Genomic DNA, 27,878 nt, shown 5'->3' with positions numbered 1-27,878 from the left:
AAATCCCATGGACAGAGGAGCCCGGCGGGCTACAGTCCACGGGGTCACAAAGACTTGGACACAACTGAGCGACGCAACAACAGAAACAGCAACAGAGAGAACAGGACAGAACTGAGAAAAACTAAGAAACAAGGGGTGGGATTCACTGACAAACTGGAGGCCAGAGCACAGAAGTCCCTCCCACGGGAAGGCCTTCCAGAGTTCTCTCTGGAGTTTGCATCTTCGGCTTGGAACAGGCTCCTCCGGCAGCCCATGACACACTGCCTCACCTCTGCAAACGTCAGCTCAAAGGGCACTGTGTCAAGGAGGCCTGTCCTGCCAACTCATCGTAAGGTTGCCCGGTACCGCGTCCTACTTTTCCTTCTTTTCTTTTTTAAACACTTGACACCTTCTAATTTACTGTATGATTTTTTTCTCTGTTACACTTAGAGCCAGCATGCACTAGGGGCAAAGAAAATGGACTCTGAAGTCAGCCTGCCTGGGGTACATGGGCTCCACCAGTGAGTAGCCGTGTGGCCCCAGAAAGGTTCCTTCACCGCGCAGGTGACTTTTCTCCTCTGTAAAATAAGGCTGGGATAGTAATGGCATGTATTTCATAGTGCTGTACACAACACATAGTAATTACTATGTAAATATTTAATAAATTGTCTCCTCCCTCTTGGAGGGCTTCCCAGGTGGCGCTAGTGGTAAAAAAATTTACCTGCCAACGCAGGGAGACATAAGAAATGTGGGTTCAATCCCTGGGTCAGGAAGATCCCCTGGTGGAGGGCATGGCAACCCACTCCAGTATTCTTGCCTGGGGAATCCCATGGACAGAGGAGCCTGGCAGGCTGCAGTCCATAGGATGGCTCAGAGTCAAACACGATTAAGTGACTTCTCATGCAGCATGGACGCTCTCTGAAACCCCCAAGGCTACAGGAACTCCTGAGAAGCACTTGTCATGAATGTTATTTGATGGAGGGAAGAGATGTCTAACTCATTTTCCAGAACCTGGTGTTTTCACTGAAACACAGAATTTAGATGCAGTTATGATTCGGAAGGATATTTCTGCACATAGGTCACTATAGAACCACCAAGGACCCTCTGCTGGCCAGAAAAACCTGGGCAAATGTTCTCCAAGGTTTGAACAAGAGGGACAGCTGGGAGTGCATGGTCTATCCAAGATGTCCTGGAGCCACAGGGACATCCAGGTAACGTGGTCCCAAGAAATGAGCAGCAAGTTAGCCCTGGGGACATGTTGGTCTCAAGTTGGTCACAAGTTATTAGCATAGTTGAGGACCTCCATAGAGTAGGAAGATCTGGCACCAGTTAAAAGATGTTGGGGATTCCCTGGTGACTCAGTCCATAGAGAATCCGACTGCCAATGCAGGAGATGCAGGTTCGATTCCTGAGTCAGGAAGATCCCCTGGAGGAGGAAATGGCAACCCACTCCAGTATTCTTACCCGAGAAATCCCATGGACAGAGGAGCCTGGCAGGCTACAGTCCATGGGGTCTCAAAGAGTCGGACATGACATTGTTGACAGGCACAAAGTTTCACCCTCAGTCATTGGTCTTGACTCAACCCTGGTTTTCACTAATGACCCTTGGAAGGCCCCCAGGAAGTGCCACTCCAACTTTGCTGGTTGTGTCTCAAGCACAATTTCCTACTCGCATATCAGGCCTCTCATATTTTATTCATTTATCTAATGGATATTTATCATCAGTCCCATGTCAAGTACTGTGATAGGCACTTGGACTATACTGATGAACAAAACTGGAAAAGCTCCCTGCCCATGGGTGCTTACATCCTAGTGGAGGAAATGGACAACAATAAATATCAAGTAGATTATATATTATGGTGAAAGGTGGCAGGTGCTATGGAAAAGAAAGGGAAGTAGAACCAAGTAAGTAGGTGTCCTTCCATCCAGTTCTCATTAAACCCCAGTCCAGCTTTATTCCTCATGCAGAAGATGGGCAGGAGTAATGGCTGGGAAATTCTTTAAGGTAACCCAGCAGGGGAGCCTGCCAGCCCCCTCTGGAATTTCAGGTCCAGAGGATTCTTCTCTCTGTTAGGCACACTACTTGGTTACAAGAAGGTAGAGACAAAGTCTAAGAATACTCACCCTCTCTTCTAAGTGAAGGGTCAAGTTATGGTGGACACAACAGGAAATGGAAGGGAAGCATGGTGATCTCGCAGCCGGCCTAGAAGAACCATGGGGATGAGCTGCAAAAGACGTGTGTGGTCTCAACGAAGAGAGATTATAGGAAAAAGATTCATTGTTTCTTCCGCTTTGCATTTGTTTTCAGAATTCATCGTTTTGAAAGGCAACTGGTCACTATCAAGTTCTTCCTGTGAACATCAGTATCCTCTTTGATCCAAAGCATTATTCTCCCTTTGACCCACAAGCAGCTGAAATTCTCAGGATCATAAGGTTCACCCACTTCTTAGAAGTTTGCTTTAAAGCCCTCAGTCTCAGGGATGGACATGTCCTGACCTTGTCTCTGCAACTATAAATGTCCTTGAACCTCAGGACAAGCCTGATACAGCTGTCACACCAGAAGGAAAAAAAAAAAAACCATGGGGACAGGTGATGTTGGCCAACCTATCTCAACTCTTGCTTTAGTGCCATGGCTCCCAAATTGAACCATGAGTCACCCTGGGAGATTGCCGTGAACACAGGGCCTTCCATGGGATATTTCATATTTCCAGGGGAAACATAGACATATTTAACATTTGTCGGATGCTCTGCAAGCTATTAATTCAAGGTAATTCAATTCCAATATTAGACTCACACTCCATTCCTTTCAGTGATATTATATATCTTTGCAAAGTCAGACTTTCAGCAGTTGCTAAGAAGAAAAGCAAGTGCCACATAAAAGTCAATATTGAGCAGGAAACCAGAGCAGTGCTTTCAATCTTATTGCAAGCTTTGAGTAGGTAGTGCCCAGTAGGCACTCACATTTCGTTAATAAATAATTAGGGTTATTCAAGAATGAAATAAAAATATTGTTTTTTCTTTCAAACTTTTTTTAGTAACTTTTCAGTCAGCTACAAATTTGTGAAAACCTAAACACTAAGCTGTTAGGACATAGTTAATAAATAGAACAATCAGATGTCTCTTTGGCCTAGGGGCACAGTGAAAAAAATACTGCCACAAACCAAGAAAGGTTGGAAATCTCTAGTCCACAACCACATGGACTCCTCAATGAAATCTTGCTAGAATACTAGAAATTAAAGATGATGATAATAATAGCAGTAGTAATAAGAGTTGTAGTTAACATATATGAAGCATTTATGTGCAATGTTCTATGCAAAGGATGTCTCAGACAGTATTTCATTTACATGCTTTAGGCAATTCATGTTTTTTAACCCAGAAGTGTTAGTTTTAATTTTTCCCAGAGTCTACTGCCCCTGGACCTACAGAGAAAATGTAGGAACCAGTTGAATTTTTTGTAATAAATTTAATTGAAAATACTATAACTTTTGTCTAACAATTATAGAACAAAGTTTCCATTTCCTGCTGCATTTTCAACAACCTGCATATTAAAAAAAAAAAAACCTATCCATTTCTTCTAATTATGCAACTTTTCTCCAGATTCATAAATAAAAATCCATCAACCAAAATCAATTCAGCACTACTTCATGCTAGGCGGTATAGAGGATACAACAGGACTTAAATGCATGGTCTGTGTCCTCAAATGACTTCCAATAGGATTTATACATAAAAATGTGCTTAGTCACTCTATTGTGTCCAACTCTTTGTGACCCCATGGACTGTAGCCCACTGGGCTGCTCTGTCCATGGAATTCTCTGGGCAAGAATACTGGAGGGGGTTCCCATACCTTCCTCCAGGGGATTTTCCCAATCCAGGGATCGAACCCAGGTCTCCTGCATTGCAGGAGAACTTAGCCATCTGAGTCACCAGAGAAGCCCGTGAATACTGGAGCGGGTAGCCTACCAGAGGACAGTAAAAACCATATCTCCTAAAGGACTAAGTAGGGAAGTATGGAGTAGAAATATTACACTGAGAGAGGAATGTGCCCTGAGGTTGAATTGTCATGGACCTGGCCCATCTGCAAGTTGTCGTCCTGTCTCATTTCTCTCTTGCTATAAACAAACTTCTCCTTTCCAACCATCTCTTCCGGAAACTCAACACTTGCACCTGTTCTAGGACACCTATCCATTTCCACTCGAAGAAAGGCTTTGTTTCTATGGAAATCACCCCCATTTTGCACATCATCAAAGATTCATTTTCCTCCTGCTTTTACGCTTGCTAACTCTGGTGTATCAACAAAGAAGATGATCATGACTACATGGCTTTTTTGCTTTTATAATATTTCAACTTTCCCTTGTCTAGAGAAATATTTTTTAACATATTGATCAAATCCATTGTCTCTGTCATTATCATTTTTTTTTTTGCTTGAACCCTGAATTGGCCTTTGCCACTTAATGACTAGTGCTATTTGCAAGTGAGGGTTTCCCAGGTGGCTCAGTGGTAAAGAACACACCAGTGCAGGAGAGTCAGCAGATGCAGGTTTGACCCCTGGATCAGGAACAGTCCCTGGAGGAGGAAATGGCAACCAGCTCCAGTATTCTTGCCTGGAAAATTCCATGGACAGAAGAGACTGGAGGGCTACAGTTCAGGGAGTCACAGAGCGTCAGACACGACTTAGCAACTGAGCACATTTTAAAGTTTATCCATTTAACCATTAAACAGCCCTCAGGCTTCTCTGTCCATGGGATTCTCCAGGCAAGAATACTGGAGTGGGTTGCCATGCTCTTCTCCAGGGGATCTTCCTGACCCAGGGATTGAACCTGCGTCTCTTATGTCTCCTGCATTGGCAGGGGTGTCCTTTACCACTAGTGCCACCTGGGAAGCCCTCAACCACTTAATAACTATTAATAAATGTCTATTATATTGTAAATATTCTAGGTACTGGGATAAACTAATGAGTAAGAAAGACACGGTCACATCTCTCATAAAGACTGCTGCTGCTGCTAAGTCGCTTCAGTCGTGTCTGACTCTATGCAACCCCACAGACAGCAGCCCACCAGGCTCCCCCGTCCCTGGGATTCTCCAGGCAAGAACACGAGTGGGTTGCCATTTCCTTCTCCAATGCGTGAAAGTGAAAAGTGAAAGGGAAGTCGCTCAGTCGTGTCTGACTCTTCGCGACCCCATGGACTGCAGCCTACCAGGCTCCTCCGTCCATGGGAGTTTCCAGGCAAGAGTACTGGAGTGGGGTGCCATTGCCTTCTCCGTCATAGAAACTAGTGAGGTACATAAACAAGTAAGACATATTTAATTGCTAATTGATGTGATAATTGCTATGAAGAATAAAATGTCAAATTGTCAGGGACGTTTCAGGAGTCAGGAAAGGCTTCCTGGGAGAGGTGATGAGTACATTAAATGTTGCTGGATGGAAATACATTTGATGAAGGCAAAAGGAGTAAAAGATGTTTCACGCAGAATAAGTCCAGGCTCTAAATTAGAGAGGGGAGGGATTTCCCTGGTGGTCCAGTGCTTAAGATTCCACACTTTCACTTCAGGACATGCAGGTTTGATCCCTGGTCTGGGTATTAAGATCCTGCTTGACGTGGGGCAAGGCCATAAAAAGGGGGAGGGGGCGTAACACAGTCTAGGAAATAAAATTTATTAGATGTGAATAGGAGGGAAGTGAGTTTGGGAGGAGTGTTGAGAGAATCTACTCAAGTCTTAGTCAAAAGATTTAATCTGACGGTGATAGGGAGTCATTGTGCAGTAATGTCATTATTCAATTTGTGTTTTTAAAAGATGAGTTTGGTTGTGGTGTTGTGAATAGAGAGAGAAGTGAGGGGCTAGACTGGAGGCAGAGAGGTGAAGAACAGACAAAAAGTGATGGGGATTTAAATCAGGCACAAAGCAGAGGAGGAGGAGAAAAAGGAAAAAAAAAGCAGAAGTCCAGCTGGATCTGCAATACATTGTATTGATCAGTTCATTCATTCCACACACATTTCTTATTGAGACTCTCCTCTTCTGTGCCAGGCATATTCTAGCTTGGATGCTGGAGAGGCAGTGATGACTCTGACACTGACAAGCTGGTTGAGAAGACAGATCTTAAGCAATTAACCAAAGAAATGGATCACTGCGTCCTGTAAAAAGTGCTATAAGGTGAACAAGATCTACAGTCTTGCTACTCAAAGAATAGTCCATGGACCAACAGCAGCAGCAGCAGCAGCATCACCTGGGAGCTTGTTAGCAATGCTTAGTATCTACCTAAAAACTACTGAACTAGGATATGCATGTTAACAAGATCCCTGGGGGGAATTTACACGCGTATTAAATTTGAAAAGCACTGATCTAGAGCGAGAGAAAACAACAGGTGGACCTGAGCTCATCTTGGGGTTTGGGGAAGGGTTCCCTGAAGAAATGGCCTCTGGTTAGGCTGGAGAGGTAGGCAAGGGCTGGATAGCTCAAGACCTTGTGGGCCATTTTGAGTACTGTCACCTCTTCCTAAGAGCAACTCAAAAGGGTTCAAAGGTTAGATTAGTCACTCCAAGCAGCCGTAACCAAATACCATGCAGACTGGTAGCTTAAACAACATAAATTAATTTTTTCACTGTACTAAAGGCTGAAAGTCTGAAATCAGCGTGCCAGCATGGTTGGGTTCTGCTGAGAGCTCTGACAGCCTTCTTGTTGTGTCCTCAGTTGGCTGAAAGAGAGAGAGGGAGAGCAGAAAGATCTTTCTCTTCTGGCTTTTCTTATGAGGACACTAATCCCATGATGTGAGCCCCACTCTCATGACCTAAGTGAAAGAAAGTGTTAGTTGCTCAGTGGTATCTGACTCTTTGAGATCCCCTAGACTGCAGCCAGCCACACTCCTCTGTCCATGGAATTCTTCAGGCAAGAATACTAGAGTGGTTTGCCATTCCCTTCTCCAGGGGATCTTCCAGATCCAGGGATTGAGCCTGGGTCTCCTGCATTGCAGGCAAATTCTTTACTGTCTGAGCCACCAAGGAAGACCCATGACCAAATTACCACCCAAAGGTTTCATCAGCAAATGCCATCAAGCTGGGGCTTAGGGCTTCAACATATGAATTTCGGGAGTGGGGACACAGTTCAGTGCGTAGTAAAGTTTTTTAAGCAAAGGAATATGGAATAATCAGAATTCTATTTTAAAATTCTTATTCTGCTGCTGCTGCTAAGTCGCTTCAGTCGTGTCTGACTCTGTGCGACCCCATAGACGGCAGCCCACCAGGCTCCCCCGTCCCTGGGATTCTCCAGGCAAGAACACTGGAGTGGGTTTGCCATTTCCTTCTCCAACGCATGAAAGTGAAAAGTGAAAATGAAGTTGCTCAGTCGTGTCCGACTCTTAGCGACCCCATGGACTGCAGCCCACCAGGCTCCTCCGTCCATGGGATTTTCCAGGCAAGAGTACTGGAGTGGGGTTCCATTGCCTTCTCCAAAATTCTTATTCTAGCTGATGTGAGTCAAAGGGATTGAAGGGATTAAGAATATATGCAGGATACCCGCTAAGAGGCTATTCCACTAGTCATGATGAAGAACACTGAGCGCTGGGACAAAGTTGCACTGGTGGAGATGGAGCAGGGTGAAACATTTCACAACATTTAGGTGCTGAACTTGACAATTAAGCTGAAGCTCCAATCCTTTGGCCACTTGATGCGAAGAACTGACTCATCGGCAAAGACCCTGATGCTGGGAAAGCTTGAAGGCGGGAGGAGAAGGGGGCAACAGAGGATGAGATGGTTGGATGGCATCACCGACTCAATGGACATGGGTTTGAGCAAGCTCCGGGAGTTGCTGATGGACAGGGAAGCCTGGAGTGCTGCAGTCCATGGGGTCGCAAAGAGTCGGATATGACTGAGCAACTGAACTGACTTACTGAAACTTGACAAGCTTTGATGATAGATTCCATATAATGGTCGGGGAGAGGAGGGTCAAGAATGACTGCCAGATTCTTGGCTGGTGCAATTGTATGGACATGATATCAAATCTTGAGATACTAATAATGAAGTCAGCAAGTTTGTGCATGGCATCTTGCTACATGCAATGAACAATATAGAAATTAAGATAAGAAGAACCGTCAGTTAGTGTTAATCATGTGCCAGCCATGGTATAGACACTTTACATACAGTAACAATTAATATACTATCAAGCCAAGCTTTCTGAGATGGAAAGGTCAGCTCATCACTAAGGATATAATGGTCTGGTATAGCAACAGCGCAGATTGCTTTTACAGGAGAACATCAGAGAAGACAATGTGAGCAGAGAAACCATCAGAGAAGAAAGAGGATTCAAGCAGAGGTCTAAAGGTTGGGGGAGATTTTGTTGAGTGAAGCTCTGGGGAGTCAGATCTGTAGATGGGTTTTAGGAGCCATGGAGACTCAGGCATGACGCCACCAGAAAGTACTTAGAAAAACAGCTCAGAAAAAGTTGGGTAGAAAGGGAGGGCCCAGATTATGAAGGACCTTGAAAGTCAGTCATTTGGATTTTATAGAGAGAAGACTTGACTATGAAAGGAACATGACACCACATGACTTTGGAAAACCTGTCTGGCAACTGGGGAGTGTGAACATGGGCAGGCTTGAATCTCAGAAGCTAGATTATTAGCATTTGTATTAGCTGGGTAATAGGTCAGAGTTGTGAACTAGCTAGAAGGAAAAAAACCAACCAGATTTAGTTTCACTGAATGAAAATAGAAGAATGAGTCAAAGAAGACTAAACTTTGAGGATTGGAATCAAAGGAAAGATAGTTTTAAAGTCATAATCAGATGGGGGTCAGGAGGGGGATATCCATAAACCTGTGATATTCCATTTACATGCAGCATGATACTAAGGATATTTAAAAATAGTGGTTTACCTGTTCAACTACAGAGATCATTTAAATTTCTAGGAAAATTATAGTAGATGATAGCCTGCAAGTTATGTATATGATGGATTTACACTGGAATGAAACGATAAGTATAAGATTCGAGGGGAATAAACTACGGTATTCTATTAAAAGAAACAACCTACAAACCATTATGAAATAGCGATTTTTAAATGAAATTGATAAAATCAAAAGAAACCATTACATTCCACTCCATCTGTCACTTCATTACAGATGCAGCGAACAATCACTTATAAACAATAGCGCCAAGGATTCAACCTTTCAGACTTTGTTCCTGCCTTGGTCCAGCTTTGTAATCATGGGGCTTTGTTCCTGCCTTGGTCTAGCTTTGTAATCATAACACAAGTTTTCCCCAAAAATTCAAAATGTTGTGTTTAGTGGAAGGAAAATGTGTGCTTTTTGTGTTTTCTAAACACCACATGTATATATATATATAAACAGAGTAACATTGACTGGGGAAGATAAATAAACTTACTAACCTTTCTGTTCCTGTTTTGCTTTATCTCAGGGAACTTCAGCACCTCCACATTGTCCTTTGTGGGGTTGCACCTGATGGCGCTCCTAGGATCACGTGACAAGTGTTTTCAACAGTAAACATCCTCTGGTTAATGGTTGCTTCATTAATGACGATCTGGACCAGTGCACGGTATTTGTCAAGTGGTGAGGAACCTTAGAGTCAGGTGACAGCACACCTAATCCTCTCAGGGGGCCTGCCAAGGGTGAAGCAGAGATATCAATTCCATTGTTCAGAATTCCTTAATTGAAGGTCCCCAGGAGCCTGAAAACTTGGAGAAAAGGTATATGAGCTCCAGTAAGTAACCACGGCTATAACAGATGTTATACAGGAAAACTGTGTTCGGAACACAAGCCTGTTTTGACTTTGACTATGCACTTGGGTTAACACGTTCCTCCTGACTAGTGAAAACCAGATGCAAATGTTTTGCAAGGTGTATTCATTTCCATGGCAGACATGGAATTGTTTGCCTTTAAAGACAGACAGACAGATAGACAGACAGACAGATAGATAGATAGATAGATAGATAGATAGATAGATAGATAGATAGATAGATAGATAGATAGATAGATAGATGCTTTGTCCAATAGGATAACGACTTCAGTTTCATGGACAACCTGGAGGTCTCCTGAATCTGCCCGAGTTTTGTGTTTTCCAAAGTATTGACAGTGCCACCGAGGGCTCTGGGCTGGCTAGGCTTAAAGGGTGTTCTCGGGGAGCTACCCCCTCTCTCTGTTCTGCCAATGATGTGCCACTTTGTCTGGGGGCTCTGACTGCTTTCTTCCGAGAGGGAAATTCCTCTTTCTTCAGTATGGATGCACTGTTTTCACACACCGCAAGTGCTGTGTTGCTGTGTCAGTCATCCTATGAGGGCCCGGTTCAGACGAGCAGCGCTGACGAGCTGGCTGGCGATTGGCTGCCCGCGGCGGGGAGGGATTTGTCGGAAGGAAGGGCTGCAGCTTACAGCAACAGAGTTTAGACTGTCTTTGCTTCATCATCTGAAGGCAAAATTTTCCAGATACGGCAGACGGCTCCCAGAGTACAATAAGCAGGGAATGAGAACTATTTACATGGAAATTTCTTCCTCAGGATGCAGCGAAGAAACCGCGGCCGCTTGATTCTACCAGATGTTCCTGGGGTTACTGTAACAGAGAAGGAGAGACAGAGCTAAACAAGGTAGGGAAATCGTCCCCCCGCCTCTCCTTTTTTTTTCCCCCGAATGTTTGAAGAGTTTGCTGCAGTGTGCTGCATTCCGTGTGTGTTGCTTCAGGAAGCCAGGGAAACCGGGTTCCACTAATTCAAATGAAATCCTTGCAGGGGGGGACCCTGGAGTTTTACGTAACGTTTTGATTTGAAAAAAAAAAAAGAAATGGCCAAGCGTGAATCTCTGCCGCCTGTTTGGGGTGAAGCATAAAACGAGTTTTTATTTCAAAGAATAGGACCATTGATTACTCAACAGAAACCATTTGAATTCTTGGGGGCCTTCTTCTTTTCTGGTTCTAGAAAAAATTTTTTTCAGACTGCCATAGTTAGCTCCCGAATAAATAAAGTTTGCGTTGATCCTAAGATTTGAAAACAGACTCGTGATTAAGGGGGGGCGAAAAAAACTTCCTGGTAAATAATTATCGATGAAATGTTTTTTAAAGAAAAAATACATCGACTTATGGGATATTAGGGACCTACCTAGCTCTCCAGTGCCATGGCTTTTAATTGAGTTTCAAAAGCACATTTTAACAAGCCAGCTAGAGGTAGCTTTCTGACAAGTTTTCGATACTGTAGCTCAATGTTTACATTTCTTTTTCTGGCATGTCTGAGCCTTTGTTTCCAGCTTAAAAGTGGAACCATTATATTCAAAAGTAAAGCTGGGTTAATAATGCTTACTGCAATTATCTGATCTTTATGCATTTTTAATGAGAACACACAGCCAGCAGAATAATTTAATGAGGGCAGGCTAGCTTTTTAAAGCTGTGTTTTCACTGTGCCGAACCATATCAACTTTCTTGCCGAGAAGCAGCAGTGAGAAATGATGGAGAAGATTTATTTTTAACACACTTGGCCCAAGAGAAGGAAAGGATATATTTGTTAAAGAATTCTTTCTGCCCTTTTCCGTTTTAAATTTCTGCCAGGCATGAGGAAACTGTGCTTTTTTGTTAGGCCTCGGAAGCATATGTTTACAATAAATGTGTAACATTTTTAGAATAGTTAGCAAGCACTGAAGCGAAGGGAAAAAAAAAATCTGACTAGCCTAACCACTACCATGGTGAATGTTCTTCAAGAAACACCGCTGGCCTTTGAAAAAGACAAAGGTTAAGTGGAAAGCTATTTGTTGATTGAGTAATATGTGCATTGTGAGGATAATAAAGTAAAAATAATAATAATAATAAAGAGGTTCTTAGAGCCTCTAAATAAGATGAAGTTTCTTCAGCCAGCTTGTCTGAGCAGTGGAAGTCCTCATTTAAATAAGGGCATTGCCACGTAGATTCTTCTAGACCCACTGTTTTTACTTTCAAGGAGAAGTGCAGGACACTCGCCCAGAACTTCTGACGTCATCTCCCAACTATTTTCTGCTGTGTGTTCTTTTATTCAAGCTCATGGAGAGGAATATTTCTTTATGTCCTGGCTAGGAACGTTCGGACTCTTCCTTGGCAGGTCTTGAGTTATGTCTTCATTTTCCCATCCTTTCTAAAACCCGAGCCGATTCTCCAGCAGAAATAGGGCATCTTCTCCTACCTGCCTCCTCACGTCGGGCAGGTCGTTTTTCTGCAGGGCTCTGGCTGTGGCGGGGAGTGGACTGGCCCTGCTTCAGGCCTCGGTCCCCTCAGCGCAGTCTGTCTCTTGGCACCTGGGTGGACATCACCACCCAGGGGCCCCGTTGCCAGCTTCCCCCGGGGCCACTCTTTAGGACCCAGGCTATGCCACCAAGTTCACGGCTGGCAGTGATGGTGGGAACAGCTCCTCTGGTAGAAAGATCACCATGCCCTCGTGTCGATGGACCCAGGGAAGGGCAGTCCGGCACGGCAGGCTCTTCGCCCCATGTCACAAGTGGCAGCCTTGGTCACAGCGATCCAGGGACAGTTAGTTTTTAATAGGGAGCCTTTAGGGGAAAGAATTTCCATCAGAACAGCCTGGAGTTCTGGGGAGTTCCCGGCCCTAGTTTGCACCCTCTTTAGGACTGCTTGGGTTGTGTAGCCTCTAACAAGCACCATCTCAGTTTTTTCTCTCCCTTAATAGAATTGATTAATACTTGCTACACTTTGCTTTATACTTCTAGCATTTTGAGAGACCTTGACCTTGCATCAAAAAAAAAAAAAAAAAGTTGTTTGTCTCTTGACACAGTGAGCTAGTTAAAAGGGATAAAACCACCCTATGAATGAAACTGTGGGAAATGCCTTACGGTGTTAGGATACATAGTCATGGATACAGAACCCTTCACTCTACGTCATGTTCACGTAAATTTTCTAGGGATATTCATCCTCAGACCACGACATACGATTTCCAAGAAAATCAGAGTGTCACTTGTGTGCGTGTTCTCCTTTGATCTTGTGCAATATTACTAGAAGCTATGCAAACCAGATCCTTTCAGACACAGGCCTTGTAGTACCCAAAGCATTTAGTGCTCTTTTTGCTTTGACTTGGGTATGAAATGTGTGCAAGTGAAGTGAGTAAGAGAGAAAATGAGAGGAGGGGAGAAAAATACGCTTGTGAAATCTACTGGTTGTGTAGCGTCCCTGGTTAACAGCCTGCCTTCTGCCTGCTAGTTGTTTTAATTTGCTGTTGCTATGGTAAAAACAAATCAATATCACATGGCTACCAGCCAGTCCCGCTCGGGGCGTGCCATAGAGACTCGAGATCAGGTACTCACGATTCCAAGCAAGAACTGGGAGAAGAGAGAGGTTTTAGGTATTGGGTTGAAGAGAATTCCTTATGGGGGACCGATGAGGCTCATGCTTGCGTGTATTCTCTTCCTTTCTTCCTGCCGATAACAAGAAAAGATGGGTATTGTAAGTCAACTAGACTAAAAAAAAAAAAAATGGGAAGACGTACTGGTTTGTTTACATTTTCCAAAATGACAAAACATATCATCAACATAGAAGGAGGTGGCTCCCATGGGAAGTGGTAAAGGATGCTGATTACTGAAGAGGTGGGATGCCTGCAGGGCATGTTGGTTTTAAAAACAGAGTTTGGGGTCTTGAGAAGCTCCAGGTACAGCGCAGAAGAGCTGGTGGGTCACAAGCCATTGCGGTTGTCGTATCAGGCAGAGAAAGCTGCCTTCTCTGGGGAGCAGGTGGGTGGGTTTGTGTGGGTAAGGGGTGTTGTGGAAAGGTGGGAGGTGGGAGGCACCAGTGTCAGCCTATAGCAAAGTACCCAGAAAGCTGGATGTCCAACATCAGGCCAGATGAGCGCAGAGCTGGGGGGCAGAGCAGCACAGGGGCCAGGACACTGACCTCTTGTAAAACCTGCCTGAGCCCAACCTGGAGGCCCAGCAAAGAAAGAGAAGTGGCTGTGAAGGGACGTAAAGATGTAACATGCCCTCGCATCCTTTCTGAAATGAACCAGGTGGGCACAGATGTGCACCTGTGGAACAGGAAACTTGGTACTTCATGCTCTGCTCTCTTGCAGAAGAAGGAGGCAGGAAGACTTAGTGGGGCTTTGTAAATTAGTTGCAGTACTGTTTTTTTTTTCTCCAGTATTGTTACTCAATGTAGTTGTTTCTTTTGTTTGTTTTTTGTTGGATTTTTTTTTTTTTTAATGTGCAAGCGGTTACTTGTGGCTGTGATGATATTCATGGTGAGAAGCCCAGGGTGGCGTCATGGCTGGTTTGCGTCAGGCGTGTGCCTCCATAGCTCAGCATTGTTGAGCAGAAGCTGGGCCCGGCTCTGTTGCTGAGAGTGAACACAGGTGTGAAAGAAACCAGAGGGTTTCTTCTGCGAGCAGGAGCCACGTTGCTGATGGTTAAGATTTTGGCTGGCTTGCTCCCTTCAATGTGGCAGAAATGCTTGATAATAAAAATGGACCCACCGATGTTCCCTTAGTACACAGACAAAGAATGCATTGTCTCCGAGATCCTGGGTCGGTTTGTTCCATCAATCAGTCAACAAGTGTTTATTAAACACCTCTTGGCTCCTCTGGCTTTTGCTGTTTCGTTAGAACAAGTCAATTACTTAATACCTGCCTCTGAGTAGGTGCAAAATACAGGACAGAAAGAAGCGATGCAAAATTGTAAGTTTCAAAGACTTTAATAATAACTTTATTGGGTAATGTTAATTTCACATTGTTAACCATCAGACGTTAATTGTAGGTTTTGAGACAGTTTTGGTGTTTGGGGGAGGATTAAGAGAAGAAATTTTGAGTTTTAAATATCTGTAATTTATTCACTTCTGCTGTATTTCTCAGCATAATATTGTTTAAATAACACATAATAAGGCAAGATGAGGAACAGGCATACAAGAATGCTGCCGTTCAAATCCAAAATACTAGGCCACTGAGAGCAATCGCCTGAGTCTCAGCAAGCTGAGAGTCAGCCCCGAAACGACTGGGGAACATGGGCTCGTCATCTGAAAGCCTCAACCGTCAATCAACCAGAGGAAATCCTAGCCCCTCTCCCACACTTCTGAGCCTCAGGGTGGCTGAGATCTCACTGTCACCATACCAGCCAGGAAACCTGATTCCTGACCCTGGAGAGTTAAAATTCCATAACCCCTACCCTGTAAAATCAATTTCCTTTTTAAACACAAAATTTTGGTTTTATTTTGTTTTTCACCCTAACATCAAAATTAATGTGAATTCTCTGGGCACTGACAAGCTGTGAGGGAAGGAACCCAGTTTGGGAAGAGCTAGAAGAAGAGAGTGTAAGTGAGCCTCAAGAATTCTTTTTAGCAGTGGGTCCTGGCAGGCACATCGGCAGGTTCTAAGGTCTAGGAGCATTGAGGCAAGCTGGATGCCACAGAAAATCTTTGGGGAAGTAAAAGTGGAAGTTGCTCAGTGATGTCTGACTCTTTGCGACCCCATGGAATTCTCCAGACCAGAATACTCAAGTCGGGAGCCTTTCCTTTCTCCAGGGGATCTTCCCAGCCCAGGGATCAAACCCAGGTCTCCCACATTGCAGCGGATTCTTTACCAGCTGAGCCACAAGGAAGGTCCAAGAATACTGGAGTGGGTAGCCTATCCCTTCTCCAGCGGATCTTCCCGACCCCAGGAATCGAACCAGGGTCTCCTGCATTGCAGGTGGATTTTTACCAACTCAGCCACCTCAGAGGACAGCAGGAAGAATCAGGAGACACCAAAGAGAGTGCAGGTCCACGGGCCTGAGCAGCATGCAGCCCATCCTCACTGGGAAACAAGACATTTACAAACAAGATAAAAATAGTTCTCAGTCGCTCAGTCGTGTCTGACTCTTTGCAACCCCATTGACTGTAGCCTGCCAGGCTCCTCTGTCCATGGGATTTCCCAGGCAAGAGGATTGAAGTGGGTTGCCATTTCCTTCTCTAGGGGAATCTTCCCGATCCAGGGATCAGACCTGCATCTCCTGCCTCTCCTGCATTGGATTCTTTAGCACTGAGCCACATAGATCAGCACGCAGATACCTTCAGAAGAATGGTTAGCCTATGTACAGTTCCGTACCTTCTACGAAGGTCTTTCACAGACTTTATCTCAATTGACAGTTCAAATCTAGGTTTAGAAACTGGGAGCCTAAAATTAGAGCACTCCTGTAGGGACATGCTAGGTAAAGCTTCTGGCAGAGATGAGTTATAAACCAGATTTTTTAAACTTTTATTCACTGATTTTTTTTTTTCAGTGCTTAATTGATGTGAATTTTGAAGAACAGGAAAAACTTACAAGTGCCCCTGGAACGTGTGTGCACGTCTCTTTCTCCTGTCCTCAGATGCTTTCACAGACAAGGGCATTTATAACTAGTACAGTAGGCAGCCAGGTGTGGCCACGGAACAGGAGGGGCGGATGGCTGGCTTCGTTTATCCAGCTCTGACTGCTTAGAAGGCATCAGGGAAAAAAACCCTACCCTGGCTGCACGCCCCAACCCAGCCACACAGTAGCAGCGCAAGCCTGGCTATGACTGGCAGGAAGGTGTTCTAGAACATAAAATTCACAAAATCATTGTAAATGGCTTACAGGTCAGGGAAGAACCAAAGTCAGCAATGAAACCAAAATTCAAAGTATTCCATTTTTCTATGAGAACATCTCTTTGAGTTCTCTTAAGCCTGTTAGAGGGGTGGGGGCAGAAATTAATATTTTAGTGGCAAGTGTTATAAGCTGTTTTACACACATATCTTGGGTATTTTGAACCTTAAAGGAAGTCCACGGATTAATGTTATCCCCACAAAGTTAGGGCTTCCCAGGTGGCACCAGTAAGAACCCACCTGCCAATGCAGGAGACCTAAGAGATGTGTATTTGGTCCCTGGGCTGGGAAGATTCCCTGGAGGAGGAAATGGCAACCCACCCAGTATTCTTGCCTGGAGAATCCCCATGGACAGAGGAGCCTGGCATGCTACAGTCCACGGTGTCACAGAGTCAGACACAGCTGAAGTGATTTGGCACGCATGCATGAACTGCAAAGTTAACGCTGACCAGTAGAAGTTCCGAAAGGTTCTGTAACACACCATTGAGCCCACAGCTAGTATTTGATGGAGCCAAGATTTAAACTCAGACCCGATCGTACCTCTGAGTCCTATAGAGAGAGAGCACTATGTTTTTTCATCTGAGCAGTTAAGATTGAGAAGATAAAAATAATTTGCAGAAAGAAATGAAAGCTCAAGGTGAAAGAAGGTTTATTGTTTTAGAAATCTCAGATATACTTTACATAGTTTACATTATGATACCTAAATACTGGGTATGATAATACTAGCAGTATCTTACGTCATGTATCATTTCTGTTTTTATGCTTGTCATATCTTTTAATGGCCTTTTGTCCCCTTTTGTCCCCATCTTATAAATTAAAAACCGAATTTGAGTTTTCAGTTAATTGAGGTTAAGCTATGTGTTAAAAATCTCACTAACCAAAAAATGGAAAAGTTGATCTTCAAAACTATGGGGATCTGAGCAAACAATATTTAATGAGATAAAATAGTCTTTAAATGAAATTACACTGCAGTCTGACTTGGAGTTTTCTTGCAGTGGATGTTGTGATGTGGACTAGAGCCCAACCCAAGTAATTTTGGGGAAGATAGTGTGTTTTTAATTAAGATATGGAATTGTTTGCAAAAATCTATAAATTTCTGGCATCTCAGATGCAAGCTCCAATTAATCAACTAAAAAGTATTGGTGATGTATATATTATATCAATGATTTACTACTTATAATTTTAAATTTTCTGGGAGTTCAGAAATGTAGAACTGCTTTGGGGCTGGAGAAGTAGATGATACTTCAAGGAGAAGAGGCTCTGAATAGATGTACTTTGTCTAGATCAGAGTTTCTAAAATGAGATGTCTACTCCCCAAGCCTAGGGTCAGATCATTCACTAGGTGAGGAAAAGAAACAGTTGAACTTAGCATCTTATATATTATTTAGCTCATCCTTTTAAAATGTCAATTTCCATGTATGTTTCATAATGTATGTAACATATTAATATTATTATGCAAGTATAACATTTTTAAAAAGTAAATAACCTTATGATGGTTGTTCCTGCAGAGAAGTATTTTTCTGATGGGGTGGCATGCTTGGATGCTAAGTCGTTTCAGTCCTGTCCAACTCTGTGACCCCATGGACTGTAGCACACCAGGCTCCTCTGTCCATGGAATTCTCCAGGCAAGAATACTGGAATGGGTTGCCATGCTTTCCTCCAGGCGATCTTCCCAACCCAAGGATCGAACCCACGTCTCTTGTGTCTCCTGCATTGGCACATGGGTTCTTTACCACTAGCGCCACCAGCGGGACGTGATCCAAAAAGTTTAGAGTGGGCAGTAGTCAGAATTACAGGAAGGAAGATTATCTCAAGGAGGAACAGCTTCGTGTGAGGGCCAGTGTAGAACTGGACTTTGAAGAACAGGGATTAAATACTGAGGAGTAGGGGAAATAAGTTTATTTTTTGACTGTTTTTATTGGAGTGTAGTTGCTTTACCGTGTTGTGTTTCTGCTGTGCAGCAAAGTGAATCAGCTATGTCTATACATATATGCGAGGAGATCCAGCCAGTCCATCCTGAAGGAGATCAGCCCTGGGTGTTCTTTGGAAGGAATGATGCTAAAGCTGAAACTCCAGTACTTTGGCCACCTCCCGCAAAGAGTTGACTCATTGGAAAAGACTCTGATGCTGGGAGGGATTGGGGGCAGGAGGAGAAGGGGACGACAGAGGATGAGATGGCTGGATGGCATCACTGACTCGATGGACGTGAGTCTGAGTGAACTCTGGGAGTTGGTGATGGACAGGGAGGCCTGGCGTGCTGCGATTCATGGGATCGCAAAGAGTCTGACACGACTGAGCGACTGAACTGAACTGAAACATATATGCACTCTTTTTTAGATTTCCTTCCCATTTAGGTCAACACAGAGCATTGAATAGAGTTCCCTGTGCTACACAGTAGGTTCTCATTAGTTGTCTCCTTTTTTTAAATATAAATTTATTTATTTTAATTGGAGGCTAATTACTAGTTGTCTACTTTATACGTAGTATCAATAAAATATATATATGTCAATCCCAATCTCACAATTCCTCCCACCCAGAAATTGGTTTAGATGGAGTCAGGGAAAATCAGAATATGGAAGAACTAAAGAGCCCTGTGGTGACTCAGATGGTAAAGAATTTACCTGCAAGGCAGGAGACCTGGAAAGGGAATGGCAACCCACTCCAGTATTCTTGCCGGGAGAATTCCATGGACACAGGAACCTGATGGGCTACAGTCCATGGGGTCACAAAGAGTTGGACACAGCTGAGTGACTAACATTTTCACTTTCACTTTTCAAAGAGCCATGTGGAGGAGTTTCATTTTTGTTAACATCACATCTAATGCTTTATAAGGATTGAACTGAGCTTATAAGATCAGGTCAGAGGGTAGAAAATTTATAACAAGTGATGCCACGGGCCAGAAGACTTCTGCAATATTCCAGACGTCATGTGGTAAAGGAGTTGGATTAGAATGGCAGTGGGAGAATGGAGGAGAAAGGGCAAATCTAAACGGTGTCTTGAAGGAAAAATAGAGACTGGTGAGAGCTTAGAAGAGCCAAAACGACATTGGAGTTTCTGGCAGGAGAAATATCTGTGGGATCCTAACAGCAAATGGGGATAGATGGGAAAGGGGGCCAGTCAGTGGGAATGGGGTCAGGAGAGGGAGAGAGGATGAGTTTTGAGTCCTGACCATGGTGTTTTAGCTAATGATGGGTCACCCAAGTGGGTCATCCATAGACATCTGACAATGTAAAATGGGGAAAAGCTCAGGTACCAGGCTGCAAATGTAAACTAAGACACGCCTGTATGGAAGCCATTGTGGAGGCCAGGAGTGCTCACCACGTCCAGGAAGAAGGGAGCATCAGCGGAGGCAGGCCGATGACCAAGGATGAGCCTTGGGGAGGCTGCCAGGGCCCAGAAGAGAGTAACAGGTAGCAAAGAACCACGAAAACAAGCACCCACAAAGGAGCAAAACCGTCTATCAAAAATGAGTCACCAAGACTGTTAAGCATATGCCTGTTACACACAGCCTCCATGGCTCTCGGCACATTATCCTGCCATAGTTATCCTCTCTGACGTGAGTGCTCAGGCCATGGTCCTCCTGGAGGCAAATATCAGTTCACTGCCGTGGTGAGAGTGATAGAACACCAGATGGATAGAGAGAATCTCCTGTTATATGTATATACACACACACACACACACACACACACATATATATCATATCTCATATATATCATATCTCATATATATCATCCTCTGCCACCCTCTTCTCACCCTTGCCTTCGATCTTTCCCAGCATCGGGGTCTTTTCCAATGACTCAGCTCTTCACATTGGGCTGAGATAGTTAGATAGCATCAGCAACTCAATGGACATGAATTTGAGCAAACTCAGGGAGAGAGTGAAGGACAGGGAAGCCTAGCGTGCTGCAGTTGATGGGGTTGCAAAGAGTCATACACTCTTTAGCTTAGTTAGCAACTGAGCAACAAAAGCAACATACACACACACATGCACAAATACTTGAATATTTAAAGAGTGAGTCTTCACTAATAATCAAAAGAAAGCATTTAAAACCAACAATTATCAACATGTATGCATCTGTATCTCAAAATATACATTTTGAGGGTCTAATTGGTTAGGACAGTAATTCCAGAGTGATTGGAGATACCACTGGACACTAGGCTCCCTGTTGTCGAAGACCCAGGGTCCATTCATTCTTGGCTCCAAGGTCTCAGTTGAATCAGCCATAAGGACTACTTTGAAGAAAATGAGACGGTACCCACGTGCCCACGGTGAGGAAGCCAGAGCAGCACCCCTCAGACCTTCATGTGCACAGCATTTCCTTGGGGATCTAAAGTGAAACGATAAGAGTCTGATCCAGTCGATCCAGGGTGGGAATCGAGATTCTGCATGCCTAACAAAGTGCCAGGTGAGGAAGATGACCTTCCTTGCTTGTCGCAAAGGCTCTAGAGCACTTTGCTGGCATAAACGCCGACAGTGGTGGATTTCTGAGTCTGAGACGGTTTTCATGGAGCCTCTGCAGGGCTGAGGGCCAGGACCTGCCTTCTCCACACAGGAGGCCTTTCCAGGCTGCCCAAGCTCAGACTGGAGCTAAGGTTGAGTCTGTCCCACAAGGCTGGCCACGATGCTGCTGTGGTCCAGGCTGTGAAGATGGCCTTTCGGCGTTTCTAGCATCTCTGTGGTCACAGCAGCCAATGTCTGTGGATGGCCCCTGTGCCCGCAATGGCTGTCTCTTCTTTGTGGACACAGACTCTCACCAGTTCCCTAGGAGACTTCTCACCGCCTCCAGGGAAGGCTGGCGTGTCTGTTTACACGTCTGCTCCAGAGATTATTTTTTTCCTACCAAATATCCGTGTTCAAAATCAGCCGTAGACTTTTTCCTCTTGATGGTGGTCAGAGCTGGAGCCTGGAGCTCTGACAGCCTCAGTGGATCAGTCTGGGGACCCCTGAGCAGCTCAGCATTTCCCTTAAGATAATGCTGGTTCTTCCTCCAAAGAACAGAAAGGGTATAGAGGAAATGTAATGTGCAATTAACATCACATTTAAAAAATGCTAGTTCTGAAGTTGTGTGCAATGAGTAAAAACATTAAGTGAGATGGCAGCTGTCTTAGGTGGTGGCTTCAGTGAACATCCAGGCCTAACCGTGGACAGTCTGAGGTCTTGTTTCCTGTCCGTCTTTCTTTCCTGCCCTTGAGGGCTTCATTTTTCTGTTTGTTCAGCCTAGGGCCTCCTCTTTCCTGGGCCAGGAGTCCCGCTAACCTGATTTAGCGGAAGTCTGCCCTGCCCAACTGCCCATTTAGTCCACACACAGATGGCCAGTACTTTTATGCATTTTTAATTTACGCAATAACCTTTTAGGGCCAAAAGGCACCAAGTCTTTATTGAGTTTATTGAGTGCCTACTATATGCTAAGCCCTCTGCTAAGAGCTTTATGTTTATCAAGTCAGTTAAACCTTTTTATGAAGAGAATGAAGTCCCAGGAGGCTGAGTTCTTTGCCAAGGTCACACACAAACAAGCGACAGAGCAAGGCCGAGAGTCCAGTTGGCGCGTCTCCAAAACACCCAGGCCTTTTCTGACGGCGCTTCCTCGGGGTGGGGGGTGGGGTAGCAACAAAAAAGGGATTTGCTTTAGAAAAATTTCTCTCACGTTTGCATGAACCGTTAGCAGAATTCACTAAACGGTTAAGTAACAGGCAAACAAGCAAGTCCTGGCAGGCTACTCGGGCATGAGTTCAGCATTAGCCGCGAATTCCTCCTCACGGAGGGCCTGGGAAATCACCCAGGACGCTGGAGCGTCGTCCCCGGGACGCGCTGTCAAGAGTGGCCCTCTGCCTCCCGCCGAGCTTCCGCCGTGTCTGCGTGCGCATGCGCAGAGGAAGACGCTTAAGGAAAGGCCTCGGCCGAGGTGCCCTCTAGACGCTGGCAGTGGATCACGAGCAGTGGCGAGGCCTGTAGAGAAGTGAGATGCTTTGTGTTGTCACGGCTTTACCACCCGGATTTTCTTGTTGTTCAGTTGCCAAGTCGTGCCCGGCTCTTTGCGACCCCATGGATGTTCCTCACCATCCCCCGGAGTTCACCCAGGTTCATGTCGCTTGAATCAGTGGTGCTCTGAGGACCTGGAAGACCCTTTGCCTGTCCATCAGTGTCTCCGTTCCCAGGCAGGACTGTCCCACTCACACGGTCACCCGTTCTCCAGCAAGGACGCGTGGCCCTCCTCTCTGGCTGCGGCTCCTGACCATCCTCACGTGGCAGGCTCTCCTCTCTTGCTCAGCGGGCTCCTGAGCGGACCCGTGGCCTCTTCTCTCTGCCAAGGTTGTACCTGGCATCCCCACTCAATGGCACACGGAGGCCCCAAGTCTCTGGGGTTCTGGTCACACCTGGCTTTCACCTGGGGGAAAGGGTGGTTTATTTACCACCTCAGGAAGCCCCTCATTTGAACCCTGCAGTATCAGCTTCCTGGCAGCCACCACAAAGACCATCCCCTCAGGAAACAAAACAAACCCTATCTCCAGAGTTTCCTTGTTTCTTTTCTTCAAAGTCCCCTGTTGCAACTAAGCTGCAATTAAGAGGCAGGATCAAAGGGACTGGCAGCCTCTGGGGCTGTGGGACCCACGCAGAGCTTTGCCCTCTTTTTAACTCTTCGCTTTCTGTGACCTGTTGCTTCCACCGCGTCTTTGTTCCTCTGGGTGCTCAGGTATCGGAAGGCGGAGCGGAAGGGAGACAGGTGAGAGTCGGTGGACCAGCTTTGCACAACTCCCCCCGATTCTGAGAACCTCCCAACTGACAGAACCCACAAACGTCAGATGAAAAGCAGTGGGGATGCCCCGTTGGAAGAAGTTGGCGGGATTCCTGTCTACCCTCCACCATGGTGCTGCCCGACTGCTGCTTGTCCATCTCGACAATCACGACCCCATGATGCGTGCAGACCACAACATTTCATTATAAAATATCTTCCCTGTACTGAAATGCAATGTGACTCCCCAAGCCCTCCACTGCTCAGGCCGTGTTCAGGCCTTTGGGATGCCCCCAGAGAGTCAAATACCCCGTCAGCAGGCGAGCCCCTTCATGTATTTAAAGACAACAAGCAAGGTTCCTCCGATAGGAGCAGTTAGCACCCCCGGTTATTTTCAGGAAATGATACTTTTATTTATGCAACCTAAGACTTGCAGTGTTTCTGGCAGTTTTGTCACACTGGTGACCCTTATCGCTGTTATACTTGAACCTTGAACCAGCTGTAGGAGAGGAAGGGGTGGGGTTCTCCATGTTCCCTCAGGCTCTGTTCAGGCCTGAGTGCAGTGGGGAAAAACTGATGGGTAGGGGCAACATGGGGGAGGGACAGGCAGCTTCCCCAGTGGCATGGAATGATTGAAAATTGAATTCCGTTCCAATGGGAGGCTTTAGGCACCTCCTGAAATAACAGGCGAGTTCCTGGGTGTTGACCTGCAAAACTACCCATACAATGATTGATAAATAGATATAGATAAGAGATAGATGATAGATTTAGATTAATATATAGATAATACACTCATATTACTGGAGTGGATTGCCATTTCCTTCTCCAGGGGATCTTCCCAACCCAGGGCTCGAACCCCGGTCTCTCACATTGTAGACAGATGCTTTACCGTCTGAGCCACCAGGGAAGTCCATCTATATAATACATCACATCTATTAATCTAGATGGGGCTTCTCTGGTGGCTCAGACAGTAAAGAATCTGCCTGCAGTGCTGGAGACTGAGGTTCAATCACTGGGTCGGGAAGATCTCCTGGAGAAGAAATGACAACCCACTCCAGTTTTCTTGCCTGGAGAATCCCATGAACAAAGGAGTCTGGTGGGACACAGTCCATGGGGTCCCAGCTGAGCAACTAAGCATGCACGTGCGCACGCACACACACACACATATTAATCTAGGTATAGATTAATAAAGATACAGATACAGATAGATATAGATTTAGGGTACTATATATAGATGGACAGTTATAGATATAGATTAATATTTATATACACAGAAGAGATAGGTAGAGAAAAATATAGATAAATGTATATACAAATAGCTATAGATTAGTGTATATATATAGATAGATAGATCTAGATTGATTGATAGATGATAGAATGAATGATACATACGCAGTTTGAACACCACACTAAGGCACTTTTCAGAGGTAAAGTACCTGGTTTGGGATTGTGTTTTGCTGTGTTTGTCTTTGGCACAACAGAAAGGTGATCGTTTCAGCAGTGGCTCCGAGCCCTCCCAAGTTTCTCTGCAGCTCTCAGCACAGTCCTTAGCGGCTTAGACACACACTCAGCCTTCAGTAGATGCCAAGGTCACCGAAGGAACTAATTAATCCCAGCTCCCATCAACAGCAGGCTGCACTAACCCGCCCTCCTTCCTAAAGCAGGAGAAACCGGGAAGGATTTTCTCCCTCTGTTCTGCCCAGGCCTACTCAGGACCGCCCTAAGCAAATAAAGAGAAGGGGGGAGATTGGCAAACCATTTTCCCGATGAACTGACCAGGCTTCATCTAGAGAAAGCCCAAAGAGGGCCTGTTCTAAGACTTTAAAACTTGAGGGGAGATAAGCCTGCCAGTTTTTCTTAGGAAAAGTCCCAGGTTGATATTTAACCTGAGGTCCCTGGGTTCCTACTCCATCACAACGTTGCTTTTTTTTTTTTAACTACTAGTTTCATTAATGTCCTTTAAACTCAGCCAACCGTCTTTGCCACACTGAAAATTTGCCTTTTTAATTGAAACTGCAAATTTTCCAGCTGGCCATGAGGGAGCATGAAATTTGTTCCCCCTCAGGGTGAAGCTGATGTTGTATAACCCAGACCACACTAAATAATTGATCAGAGAAATTCATTTTGAGGGGAGGGGTGATTTTTGGCTACACCGACGGGCCAACCGCTCAAGATGTGAGGCTGGGGAAGGTTGCAATTCAGACATCACGGATTCTCAAGTTAATATCCATCCCCTTAGCCAGATACGTGTTGGGTCTTGAGTTAATTGTTCTGCGGCTGCGGATTTTTATTTGAAGTTCTGATCCTTTACTTTAGTGCAGAAAGTCACCGAGAAGCTCTGACATGGCCCGCATACTTTATCAGGTCATCAGTCCGCGGTCAGTGGGTCCTCCCAGGCTTCCCGAAGCTTCCAGCACAGGACGGGCATCAGCCTGGAGTTAGTTTCCCCTTACACAGTTTGGCAGAACCAGCAAATCCTGGAGTTAGGTTTGTGACACTCTCCATCTTGTTCTCTGCTTCAAAACTGGAAAAAAAAATGAAAACCATATGTTCAATACAGTATCAGGCTTCCAGTGAACATTGTGCTAGGAAATAATGATCAGAGGCCTAGCCATGAATCCAGAGGCTTGAGAAGGGGGAGCCGACCTGCCCCAGCAGGTAGGGACGGGCGATGCTGTGTGCTTCCTTTCTCAAAATGGCATGTCGCTGGAAGGCGTCCAGCCTCTAATGGGGAAAGCAGAGAGGCTGCATCTACCGACTTATTTCCCTCCTTCACATCTTCCTTCTTCCCCTCACATTTTCAGGATTGAAAATTAGAAACACTTTTCTCCTACACACAAAATTACTCCCTCACACACACTTTTTTTTTTTTTCTGCTTTGAAATGGCAGTTGCTGCCAGAAAAGGTTTCTCTCTCTCTCTTTTCTTTAAAGTATTTATTTATTTGGCTGCACCAGGTCTTAGTTGCAACACGTGGGTTCTTTAATCTTCATTGCAGCACGTGAGACCTTTTTAGTTGCAGCATGTGGAATCGAATTCCCTGACCAGGGAATGGACCTGGTCCCCCTGCACTGGGAGAGCGGAGTCTTAGCCACTGAATCGCCAGGGAAGTCCCCATTAAAAGGTTTCTCAAATAACACGCACTGTCCTGACCAGAACAGTCGAAGGGTTGACTTCAGCTGTAGCCAGCTAGTTAGACGGGACTAGCGAGGGAGAGGGCTCACCCTTTGTGGAAAGAAAGGTATGATGGGAAGGGAAGCCAGAGGAGTATCCGGGGTCCTGCTGGGAGTTATTGCTCAGTCTGGGTGTGCATTATCCAGGGTGCTCAGCTGATGGAAAGCCAGCAAGCTGGACACTTAGGAGAAGGGGTGCGGTCTTTTGGTCTTTCCTGCCTTCAGGAAGAAAGTTTTAAATGTAGCTGGTTGCCTGGCCCTGTTCTAAAGGGAGAACTAGTCAGAAGGTCCCCCTATTTCCTTCTTTTATTTCCACTCATGTCTCCCCACCTTGGGCTTCCCTGGTGGCTCAGATGGTAAAGAATCTGCCTGTAATGCAGGAGATCTGGGTTCGATCCGTGGGTCAGGAAGATCCCCTGGAAAAGGGAACGGCAACCCACTCCAGTATTCTTGCCTGGAGAATCCCATGGACAGAGGAACCTGGCAGGCTACAGTCCATAGGGTCACAAAGAGTTAGACATGACTGAGCAACTAACACACACTCCCCTCCTTAGCAGTTTCTCTCGTAAATTTCTGAACTTCCGAGATGGGGCTCCATCTCCACTGATAACAAGACCATGAAGCCATATAATGTCTTACTCCTTGGCCAGTGGAAGTTACTACTTCAAATGCAAACTTGAAATCCTCAGTGAATAATAATGATGATAATCATGATGGAAATCGTAATCAAAAGACCACTTTGTCACGGTGCACATAACATCTACTTTTCTCTCCCTGTTTTTACTTTTTTTTACAAACACATGAAAGTTGTGCTTCAAGGCCTTTAAAAAAAATCTTATTTGTTTGTCAAGACTAGTGGAAGAAAGGGACACCCTGGAGACCACAGATGACAGTGTCCTTTGCCCTTTCAAGGGAGTGCAAGTCTCAAAAGATAAATAAGGGTGGCTGAGGGTAGCCAGGATCTAGAGCTTGCGGATTGTTAACATGAGTCAGAATCCTGTGTTCCCTTACTTAATTAGGATGAACAGGAGTTACCAGGTCACTTGGAACTTTGGTCTCCTGGTTGGCATAAATCAAGATCACCAGGCCACATCTCGGGGCTTTTGTGATGACCTGGCGAAACAAGGTAACCAGAAGTACCCTGCACACCGTGAAACCCCCAGTGTCAGGGGGAGAGAGAGCGGATCACTGTTAATTTAGTCTTAATCTGTTGGGCCAGGGCAAATGTGTTTTACTGAGTGAAGTTTTCTTGGTGACAGAAAAATTTACAGAGAAAAAGAATTCTGTGTGTAAGGTCAAGATCTTCGGTGTTCCTCATTTCCTTTCCTCTCGTGGAATTTATGCTCTAGAATAACACATAAGATACAGAAATAAATCATCACGGTGAAGGTAATCCATGCCACATGGGAGGTATAAGATGCCTTTCCAGGAGATTAGCTGTTGTCCAAGTGAGTCA

General features: G+C 45.1%; 1 protein-coding gene across 7 annotated transcripts in view; it reads left to right on the top strand.

The window, feature by feature from the left end:
* MBNL2 (muscleblind like splicing regulator 2) overlaps positions 10,322-27,878 on the top strand; it is a 169,091-nt gene continuing 151,534 nt past the window's right edge. For 3 of the 7 annotated variants that reach the window (XM_018056428.1, XM_013968356.2, XM_018056425.1), the window contains exon 1: positions 10,322-10,559. The gene's annotated coding sequence lies outside the window, so the exon portion shown is untranslated. The remainder of the gene's footprint in view (positions 10,560-27,878) is intronic. The other 4 variants (XM_018056429.1, XM_018056427.1, XM_018056432.1 and 1 more) reach the window with 3 other exon arrangements.

The sequence above is a fragment of the Capra hircus genome, chromosome 12 (assembly GCF_001704415.2).
Source record: "Capra hircus breed San Clemente chromosome 12, ASM170441v1, whole genome shotgun sequence".
Lineage (NCBI taxonomy): Eukaryota > Metazoa > Chordata > Mammalia > Artiodactyla > Bovidae > Capra > Capra hircus.
This window is presented reverse-complemented; position numbering and strand designations above follow the sequence as displayed.